The sequence below is a fragment of the Echinops telfairi genome, unplaced genomic scaffold (genome assembly GCF_000313985.2).
Source record: "Echinops telfairi isolate 266 unplaced genomic scaffold, ASM31398v2 ScPeMD7_18;HRSCAF=68, whole genome shotgun sequence".
NCBI lineage: Eukaryota > Metazoa > Chordata > Mammalia > Afrosoricida > Tenrecidae > Echinops > Echinops telfairi.
The window spans coordinates 91,021,594-91,033,168 of record NW_022103915.1 but is presented as its reverse complement, the minus strand read 5'-3'; positions in this window follow the sequence as shown (position 1 = coordinate 91,033,168).

The window sequence follows — 11,575 nt, the reverse complement described above, 5'->3', positions numbered from 1 at the left end:
AAATTTTTAAAAATGTGAAAGAACAGAGGTGTCATTTTGAGGATTAAGGTGCACCTCACCCAAGTCATGGCATTTCCCAACCACCTCATCTGCACATTTACAGGACCAGATAGCCTCATCTTTCTCTTTCCGAGAGAAACTGGCGGGTGGAATTACTGACCTTGGTTAACAGTTCAATATTTACAAGACAATATTCATTGTGAAAACTGGACAACAAATAAAGAAGACTGAAGAAGAATCAATGAATTTGAATTATAGTATTGGCAAAGAATACTGGATATATCATGGACTGCCAGAAGAACAAACCTCTGTCTGGGAAGAACAACAGCTAGGATTGGCCTTATAAGGGGGAGATGGTGAGATTTCATCTCACATACTTTAGGCAGCCTATCAGGAAAGACCAGTCCCTGGAAAAGAACAGCATGCCTGGTAAAGTAGAGCATCAGCCAAAATGCAGATCCTCAAAGAGATGAGTTGACACTCGGGCTGTACCAATGGGTTTAAATACAACAACAACTGTAAGGTTAACGCAAGACCAGGCAGTGTTTCATTGTGTTGTACATAGAGTGACCTTGAATTACAACCTACTGAGCACCCAACAATAATAAAGAAGTTCTGTTTTGAAAATGACCATGGCAACAAATGTACAAATGTGCTTGACCCAATGGATGGATATATGGATTGTGATAAGAGTTGTAAGAGCCCCCAATAAAATGATTTATAAAAGAAAAAAATAATAAAGTAAACAAATAAGTTTAAGATATAAAAATATATATATATAATAAAGAGGTTCTGGTGATGTAGTGGATAAGGGCTCACCAAAATGTCATCCCTATAGAGCCACCCATCACTCTTCAGGAGAAAAACATCGCTGTTCTGCTCTGTCCTATGACCCAAACCAAACTCACCGCCATCAAGTTGATGCTGACCCATAGTGACCCCGGAGGACAGGGTAGAACTGCCCTGTGGGTTTCCAAGACTGTCAATCTTTTACAGGAATAGAACACTCCTTTTTGTTCCTGCTGTCCTATAGGGCTGCCATGAATTGGAATCAACTTGATGGTAATATGTTTACTTTTTCTGGTTTTCAATAACCTCTAAGGTATAGTTTGTTCCTGGTTTCCATTCTACCAATGAAGCAAATAGCTTCCAGGAGGGTAACAAGGGGTGACACGTGCTAGGGTGAAGGTGAGAGGGTGTCTGTAAGAAAATCCAAGGTCCAGAGAGGCTTTGGAGGAAGAAAAGGAAAAAGTCAAGGGTTCAAGAAAGGGGTGAGCAGCAGTGGGAGAGGCTGAGTCCCATTTTAAGAGCAAATGAAGTACCAGTGACAAGTGTGTGCTCTGAGCCCTGTGACAAATGCCATGAGCTCATCTGAAACTGTGTTTGACTGTCACCCAGTAATGACTTGGAATTGTTCACATTTCTCAGTGTTCCAAATATGTTCCCCAGGCCCAGGCCCAAAGCACAGCCACCCTCTGCAGGTCAATTCTCCTGTAGGTCAGTAAGTGGGTCTGGGACGTTAGCACTCAGTGAGCTCAAGTTTTCATTCACAGAAGTTCAGTGGGGACCCAATAGCTTTGGGCCTTCTCATTATTTGTTATTTACAAATATGAAATATGTGCTTGTCAGCATGATACAAATGTCTAGAACTTCCTTCCAACTCTAGAATCTACAAATTGGACATCTGACCAATCACAGATCTTCATTGACTGGTCTTTGGAAAGCTGGACTCTAAGATACATGAGTGGTCTAGATAGAAATGGATGGCTATCTCCTAATAAAATGGTTGGGGGTAGGGGGTGGGAAAAAGAAATGGAATATTCAGTAGATTAGAATGAGAAATAATCCTAACTGCTTTTTAATCACCACTACCCTTTGCACCCCCTAAAAAAAATCCACAAAAAACAAAGTTCCTCCTTTTTGAATTGGCATAAATTCCATTTCAGGTATTTGGCTATTTAATATTTTAGATTTGTAAAACTTTCTCACAGAGTTTCTAGTGAACCCTGCAAGATGTTCTTCTCTATGATTAAAATGTACTTTGTCTGTCTAGAAGAATCTGAGATCTCCAAAGGAGTTTTCAAACCATGGAAACTAATTTTGAAGAGCAATTCCATCTAAAAATGTGTGCTCTCTAACCCCAATGATCTGACTCTGGCTTGCTCCTTCTTGCCCCTCTCCTCTCTCAACTATCTTGAGCGCAGTCACTGAACGCCTCCCTGGGCGCCTCTGTCTGGTTCCCTGTAAACAGGAGATCACGTGCTCAGAAGGTTGTGGGAGGCAGAGGGACAGGAGCATCATCTCTATATAGGACGTTGAAGAGCTGCTTCACATCCAAACACGAGGCCTTTCAGCCGATAAAACCTGAAACTCCCCGGGCAGCGTCCTACTTGGGGACTGTCGCAGTGAGCTCTTTCCCTTTTTCTAATTTAGAGGTGAAGGTAGTAATTTGCACCTAGGCCCCAGGTTCCATCCCAGGCACCTGAACTTGGGTAGGCATCCAGGGTCAATTTAGGAAGTAAATTTGCTTCCATGTGGGAGGGCGGGGTTGGTAGGGGGGAAGTGGGTGGGATTTGAAGAGCAAGTGAGCTCACTGAGGTGGCTTTTCCGGAGTCTAAATATCTCGAAGTAAGAAAATTGAGCTACTCAGAAGGGTCCACCTAAGGAACTCCACAGGTGCCAGCCAGTCTAGTTTGTGTACAATTGGGGAGCCAGCAGACTCCTAGCCGCCTCTGCCCTGTGCCTTTCTCATTGGGTAGTAAAGTGGAGCAGGGGGGAGCAAGTGGCCCTGTGTGGGCGCCCCACGTGCTGCCTTGGGAGGGTGTTCTCGCCGCTTGCCTAAAATAGATTGTCTCGTTGTGATGGATTAATCTTTGGCTCTGATCCTGCCTGGGTCGCCAGCTCAGCCTGCACTGCCGCGTGCTGGGGTGGGGGTGGGGGTGGGGGAGTAGGGTAAAGGGTACTTAAATCATTAGACCCATTCCTTCTCCTTTCCAGCAGAAGTACCCTGCCGGGATGCTCAATCCTGTTGCAGAACCAGAGATGGGGTTGGCAGCTAGAGAGGGTAGATGGACCTCCAGCCCGGAGATCCTTGCCTCCTTTTATGCGACTCATGAACTTCTCCGGGCAGAGGACCACGTTGTGGGAGCGCTTTTCTTCCTCTGATTTCTCTGAGCATCGATTTTCTACTTCTCCCACAGCCTTTGCATATTTCAATGTCCTCGCCTGTAAAATAGGGTTAGGACTTGGTTAACGATGTAAAGTACTTCAATCCGTCCTGGGGTTAAAAAACAGAGTGTTGTGCACCCAGCCCTTCATTGTAAGGTTTATCCTTTCAGCAAATCACACTCTCACTTTCCTCCCTCACCATCCTTTAGTTTCTAACCCAAATTGAGCAAGCAAGGAGAGTCAAGCAGGCCTCTACATAGTGGGGGACAAGTATCCCACACCTGTTATGATTGCACAAGATACTGTAAAAGTCCCCCGAGGTCCCCTGGAAGAATGCTTTTGAAACATCCAGAAATGGTCGATCCCATCTCCTAAGCCAGAAGAAACCCAGAAGGTTGGGGCTGGATGTAGAAAAACTCTTGAGTCTCACACAGTGAACATTTGGCTATTTTTGTGTGGAATATTTCACCTCATTGGAGGTGTGAGGCTTCTTAGGAAAGCAAAAATTCACCTTGTGGTAGATAAAAGTTGATTTTCGGGACCTTAACTAACCTTTGGTCCTCGTGCAGGAGACAGGGGAGAAAGGAGTTGTTGAGTGATGCTCAGAAGTGACAGGCACAGATGAGTAAAACGATGGCTGACAAGGGAAGTGGGGACAGGATAACCCAAAGGATGGACCATAAGGAGAGAGCATCAAGTACTGTTGGAATGGGCCAGGGAGACAGACAGACGGCATGTTCTGTCTCTGGTGTCAACTCTCCTTCTGAACTGAATAGTGTGTGTTAGTCTGAGTACTTCAGAGAAACAGGGCCACAGAAACTCATATATAAGAGAGAGTTTTATAAAGGTTAAGTGCACATCAAGAAAACATCCCAACCCAGTGCTGCCCAAGCCCACAAGTCCAACATTGGTCCATATGTCTGACACCAATCCACAAAGTCCTCCTCCATCTCACAAAACACACGCAATGACGCCGACTGCAGGAGGAAAGCTGAATCAGTGAACATGTAAGCATCTCAGCGCTGGCAGGACTCTTCCCACAGCACCCAGGGCTGTATTGGGGTAGGTCTGGTAGGTCCATGTGGCTTCTCCTTGGGCATGTCTTGCAGGAAGTGAGCCTTGCCAGCTGAAGCAAGGAACTGGCTAAGGCAGCTGCACCCTGGCCCGACTATCAGAAAGCAAGAGACCTGAGAACTAGAAAGGTGAGGCTCACTGAGTCATTCATCCCGCCACCCTTCAATTAATCCCACATGTGTTTATCGGCCAGGTTGGCACAATAAACTAACTACCTCATAGTGTCTGCCCCAAACTGACCTTTGAATTCACACAGTTTGACCTTCTAGAATCGGGCTTGTGCAAATTCCCAGTTAGCTAAAGATGACTGATGTGTCATTGTGTATAAAGAGTTTTGTGTCACCTTGGGAAGGCACATTCTCCTGAGTAGGCTCAATTCATTAGGTGACAGTCAATTTCATGTTATGGGGCCTTCCTGTCTCTGGGGCCTTCGCACAGATGAGGGCAGGGCAGGAGCTGGGAGATGTGAGCCTGACCTGAGAAGCTGTGACTTTTGCTACTTCGTGTGGGATTAGATGTAAAGATGCTGCCCTGACAGGTGTTCTGGGCCCCTTTGGGCGCTTAGGATTAGCATTTTACACACACACACACACACACACACACACACACACACACACACACACACCCTTTGAAGCCAGTTGTTGTCAGCAATGTAGCTGACCTGCATAGACCATACACTTTTTGTGTGCAGATAGAATCCAAAAATAAATATGAATTCAAATTAAAATGAGAGGCTGACTGGGTCAGTGGCCATTGAATCTGTTGACAGTGACCTCAAACAGATCAGTCTACCTCTTCATTTCTCAATGCCTCTACGTGAAAATCAGGAGTTCTAATTCTGGCTCGGGAATAAAGCCAGGTAATTCTGGCACTTGACTGCTAACCAAAAGGGTAGTTTAAATCTACTAGTTGTTTTATAGGAAGAAAATGTGGCAATCCTGCATCTGTAAGAATTTATAGCCTTGGGAATTTTATGGAACAGTTCTACTCTGCCCCAGTGTGTCATTATGAGTCAGAATCAACTTGATGGCAATAGTCTTGTACAGAATCAACTATTGGAAGAAAAATTGGAGGAAGAATAAAATGGTAGTAAAACCATTTCCCTATATGTTGTTGCTATGGTGTGCAGTCTATTCAATTCCAACTCAGAGAGACCCTTTACATCAGAGGAGATCTGTCAGTCGGACTTCCTAACCTACAATCTTGAAAGGAGAAGCTCACCAGGTCTTCTCTTCTGGGAAGTGGCTGTGCTGTTGAAATCCCCAACCTGTAGGTTCCATGCCAAACTCTTTCACCATTGTTTGACCAGGACTCAGTTTGCCTACAATTGTAGCACAGACTGTTAAGGAATGCTATATATTTCTTATAAGAGTATTTTATTGTAACTTAAGTAGAGGTCTATGTTTCAGATCATCAGATTTGTATTCAACAGTTTAAACTACACCTCAAACTCCCCAATAGTTTACTTTACAGCCACTCCTTGATTTCTTCTCTCCCTTTTATGAACCGCTAACTTCCATGCCATTCCAGGTAACACTCATCAGCTGACAAGGCCTATGCTGTGTCTTCCTCCCCTTGCCTTCCCCTACTTGAAGGGTTTCTAAAAATTAATAGGAGCTGCGATGACACCATAGTTTGGGGCAATCAGGTGTTAACTGAAACAGTCTGAGCCCATCAACTGCCCCCGGCACACAGAGATGATTTGCTTCCACAAACAAGTGCGGAAACATTATGAGGTTACACACCTGTCACCTGCGGGCCCTATGGTACCTAACAAGAGCATGAAGCCTTCTTAAGGAAACTTGGATATGCATATTGTACCGTGCTCTCTCTGTCCTCCCTTTGGGTTATGCTTCTCACCAACTCAACTGAAATACATTCATCCTCAGTGCTAAACACTCCACAGACACGTTGGTCCCAAGGGTCATGATGAGATTAAATACAGCCACCATCTGAGGGGCTCCAACCCAGAACTGCGGGCAGGTCTGATATGCCAACTGATGGGGCAGGTATTAATAGGGCACAACTGAGTGAAGAGAAATTTCTTCAAAACAGGCACAGAAATCTCTGCTTCAAGCTTCTTGATTTGCTCAGGTTTTTAGAGCCTTTGCATTCCCCGGACTTCCACAAGTGCATCTTCACATAAAAAATGGAGATTCCAACATTTTATTAATTGACACTTAATTTATCTAAGGGCTGATCACTTTAGGATTTGCATCTGGAAGTGTTCCCTTATTCTGCTCTTGTCAAAGGCAGAAGTTAGGGTTCCTCCTGAGCACCCCAGTCATATTTTTTAGAGGGCATTGTGAATTACAGACCAGCCAAATTAATTCCAGAAAAATCACATTGGCTAAGAACCTCTTCTAAAAGGCTTCCATATTTGAAGTTTCATGGAGGTGGGCTGAGACACAAGCTAAATAACATGTGTAAAATCGATACCATTCTCTCATGGGGGTGGCGACGAGAAGCCACCAGTATAAAATTCTCCTCTATATTTTTTATACAATATGAGGTGTCACCTTTGTGTTTCGTTCCCCAGAGACAGACTAACTTGGTATATTTCTAATTTACTTTAGATCCAGGCTCTGAAATGTTACAATTTGTTGCTTTGGAATAAAAAGTATTTGTTTCTCTTTAGCCATGCAATTATTCTCATTGGCTTGAACACTGTGTGTCTGTGTTATTTTCTGCAGCATTTCAATATAAATGCCTAAGAAGGTGACCAGAAATAATAAGCTCTTGACATTTACCTCCTCTTCTCCAACAGAACCTAATTATTCCCAGACACTGACTTTCCCCATTAGCAGAGCCCCACAGAGCTCAGAAGCAAAGACACTTCAGCCCTTACAGATTAGCAGAGCTGAGGAATTTGTACATGTAGCTTTAAAATAACTCAGATGTCAAACAGGGGTGACTTTTTACATAGGATATTTATGGTGAAGGGTCTGGTCAGTCCTTCACATTGCTTTGAGTATTTATTTATAGTAAATTAACTATTGAAAAGCTTGGTCTCAACTTATTCTTGGCACTGTGGGGAAGAAGGCCTCATCTCGGGGAACAGAGTAACAGTGGCAGCCATAGGCACGTGGATGCCTTCACACAAGTAGGAGAAACAGACAGATCTAAACCCCAGTGCTTCAAGTGCATTCTACTTCCCGTTGTTGGGGTAGAAAAAGACCCCGGATTCAAATATAATTTATGATTCAAAGACAAATCATCTGGATGAGGGAGACCATCAGCATAAGCCCATAATGGTGCCCAAGGATTCCCGAAAATGCAGTCACTGAAATAGGATGTGGAGAACAAAGAGGAAACAGTCACAAAATCATGGTTGGCAGTAGGTCAACTCATCACAGTTGCAGTAGAGGGGAAGGGACCACAATTGGGATAGGCACACTATTGCAGATTGACAAGTTTCAAGATGGGTTCAGGGCTCTCTGATAAAGCAGCCAGGATATGATTCATGGCTGTGCAACCCTAGTACCCCGAATTCCACTAGCGACACACCCAGGTAAGACTGCCTCTGCCCAGGCTGGCTAGAGGGGTGAGCAGATTCAAACACATTCTACCTGGAGGCAACGCGTTTCACATGGCTGGTCAATGGTCAGAAAGACCTCAATGAGGGCTGAACTTTTGTGGGACCTCAACAACAAATTTAGGGATTTATCTTATGATACACTGGAGCCTTTCTGGACCCTAGAATTTAAGCTCCAATATACTTCTAGGAATAACTTTGAAACACTTAAAGGAATGGTCACCATCAAACACCAAGAGACCTGATGGGGAAATGGGATTTGCCCTTGCAAAGGGGAGATTGCTTCTTGTGGTAGTGACACAATCTAGTGTCAATTTGAGACTTGAGAGGATTAAGAGTAAAGGGGTGGAGTCTAGTCTGTCAATTAGATCATAGCCACCGAGGCCTCTGTGTGTCATGGCCATCCCCTGAGGGATTTTGGGAATTCTGGTATTTCCTCCTTGGAGGTTGAAGACACTTCACACTCAGTCTTTGGGAGACATTGCAGCTGAAAAGAAACATGGAACATGGAACTATGCTAGTGCCCTGAGCTGGAGAAGCCACATGGACCTACCCTGATGCAACCAGACCTCTGAAGCCGGGGGAGCCACGTAGAGACCCCTGCCAGTGCTTGAGATGCTTCCAACGCCACTGGGTCCAAAGACTTTCTACCCACTGGCCTGTGATCGTCTTGCATTTGGCATCATTACATGTCTTTTGTGAGTCTGAAGAGGAATTTATTGATTGGTATCGGATATATGAGCTAATATTGGACTTATTGGCTTGATCTGGACTGAGCTGGGATGCTTTCTTAATTTACAATTACCCTTCATATCAAACTCTTTCTTGTACACATGAGTGGCTATGAATTTGTTTTTCTAATCCACACAGATCAACACACTTCATTAAAAAAGTGTCATTATCACTTAGCCATTTTGGTGGATTCGTGCCTTCCTCAGTGTGGGACATCCCTGGACAGAGGAAAGAAGGCTGCTGCTCTAAACCTTTCTGACTCTGTGTCTGCTCCTTAGTCCCGCTTCTCTTTTCATTTCCTCCCTTGTCATGTCATAGTCTTCACTTTTTTCTAAACACCCAGAGCTCTTGGGATGAAAGGCAAAAATTCATGAGCCATAAGCTATTAAGGAGTTAATGTGGGAGCGAGTTTTATATTTTAATAAAAGGAGCCCAGTGCACTAAGCTGCTAATGAAAAGGTTAGGAGGATTGGCCGTTTGAACCCACTAGCTATTCTGCTGCACCTATCATCCCTTCTGCAGGAGAGAGATGTAAGAAGGCTGTTTCTGCAAAGTTTGGCATCTCTGTGGTGTAGGCCTGCTAGATCTTGTAGAGTCACTATGAGTCAGACTTGATTGTACAGCCATGGGTTTGGGTATATTTTAATAGATATTAGAAAAGTAAAACACAAAAAGATTATATTGCTAATGATGGAAGCGTTAGGGTCTTGGCAGGATACATGGAGAAAGATGGTTCTTGGAAGAGGGCCTTTATAGTATGCTACATATGTCTGTAGTCCTTTATTCTGCTATTTAAAAATCCATGGCTTGGCCATGTAAATGAAATGTAATTTTGGTGTTTTAAAAACTAGGTTCAGTTCCATGTTAGTTGATTTTTCTCTAAAAGCTCTTCATGCCCCTAAAACTGGGTTTATAGGTGAATGTTGGACATACTTTTAGCAACAAGCTGCCTGATAAACCTTTTCAAAGTTTCAGACAGATCTGCTTTGTGCACTCCATGTTTCCTTGAGTTTCCTTTCTTAACACAATGTACTTTCTCTAGGAAACCTATCAACTTCTGTTTCTCCAAGTTCTGTCTGTCCTGGGCCAACTGGATCAAATAATTAAACACTCCAAGTTCAAATAAAAATGGACATGCAAGGGTAAATTGCAAAGTATTCTTACTAGGGTTCCAGTTCCTAGGTGTACTGGTTTATCCCAAATAAATACATGTCTGTTCTTAGTAGATGGCTGCAGACAAGTTTTCTCAGTAATACACTTGTCTTAGTCTCATTGGGGTACCTGGGGGGGGAAAGGATTTTTTGGTGTGTGTGTGTGTGTGTGTGTGTGTGTGTGCGCGCGCGCGCGCGCGCGCGCGGGAAAACAATTTTGAGGTCGGGGCTCATAAAAAATTTTAACAAAACTCAAGTGGACATCTTCCCATATCATTTAAGCTTTGCAACAAGTCTATAGGAATTCATCCCCACATAAAACAGAGTTTTTATAGGGATCAAGCATTTTAAGGAAGGCTTCAAAGATTAGCCAAGAGAAGAAAGACTGTCAACTCAATGACAAAGTCCAGAAATGAGTGAAGCAGACACACGGTAGACATGCCATTGATGTGATAGCTACTGAAGTTGGGATCTCACTTGGTTTGGTATTTTCACTTTTAAGTGAATATCTTGGACTTCACAGGCTTTCTGTGCTATAAATTCCAAAAGCAATGTCCAACGATCAGTTAGTTCAAAAGCTGATCTCTCAATTAGTCATATAAGACAAAACTGGGCTAATAAAGCCAATTTTATGAAATAAATCATAACTGGAGATGAATCTTGGATTTACCAATATAATCCAGGTTTGAAATAAAAGACTTCAGAGCAAATCTGCTGGGCCAATTCAATTCAAGGTCTGCTCAAAGGGTTATTATGAATCCTTTTGCAGAATTCCAAAGGGATCAACTTAAAGGACTTTCTTGAAGGACACAATATGATAAAACTTCTTATTAAGAAGAAGCTTTAAGAAAATTGAAGGTGTCTATGTGGACAGCTTCCTCCCCCACCCCCCCACCCCATCCCCATGCCCTAGAAGAATTCACTTCAGAGGACAGCACTGACACTACAGCGTGGGGAGAGGGACGGTCTTGGGAGGAGACGAGCCAGTCAGGGTGCAGTATAGCATTGATGAAACATACACTTTCCTCTAGTTGGTTAATGCTTTCTCCCCCGACTATCATGACCCCAATTCTACCTTACAAATCTGGCTAGACCAGAGGATGTATACTGGTACAGATAAGAGCTGGAAACAGGGAATCCAGGACAGATAAACCACTCAGGACCAATATTGAGAGCAACCATACCAGGAGGGTAAGGGGAAGGTGGGGGGAAGTAGGGGAAACCGATCACAATGATCTACATATAACCCACTCCCAGGAGAATGGACAACAGAAAAGTGGGTGAAGGGAGACATTGGTCAGTTTAAGACATGAAATAATAATTTATAAATTATCAAGGTTTCATGAGGGAGGGAGGGTCCCAAGGATCTACATATAACCTCCTCCCTCAGGGATGGACAACAGTAAAGAGGGTGAGGGAGGTGGTGGGCAGTGTAAGATATGATAAAATAATTTATAAATTATCAAGGGTTCATGAGGGAGTGGGGAAGAGGGAAGGATGGGAAAAATGAGCTGAAAGCAAGGGCTCAAGTGGAAAGTAAATGTTTTGAGAATGATGATGACAACAAACCTACAAATGTGCTTGATGCAATGGATGTATATATGGATTGTGTGGTAGTCACCTAATTTGGTGAGTAGCAGAGAGAGAGAAGTGTCTTCCGCCTCCAAGGAGGAAGTACTCGATTTCCCAGAATTCTCAGGAGAAGGCTCTGCCCACACAGAAGTCTCAAGACACTTTTCTCTCTCTGCTATTCCCTGGGAGACATTGCAGAAGGTAAGTCACATGGATGCAATCGGACCTCTGAAGCCGGAGAAGCCACAGAGAGAACCCTTACAGAAAGGTCTTGGGGAGGAGACGAGCCAGTCAGGGTGCAGTACAGCACCGATGAAACACACAACTTTCCTCAGCCAGCGCT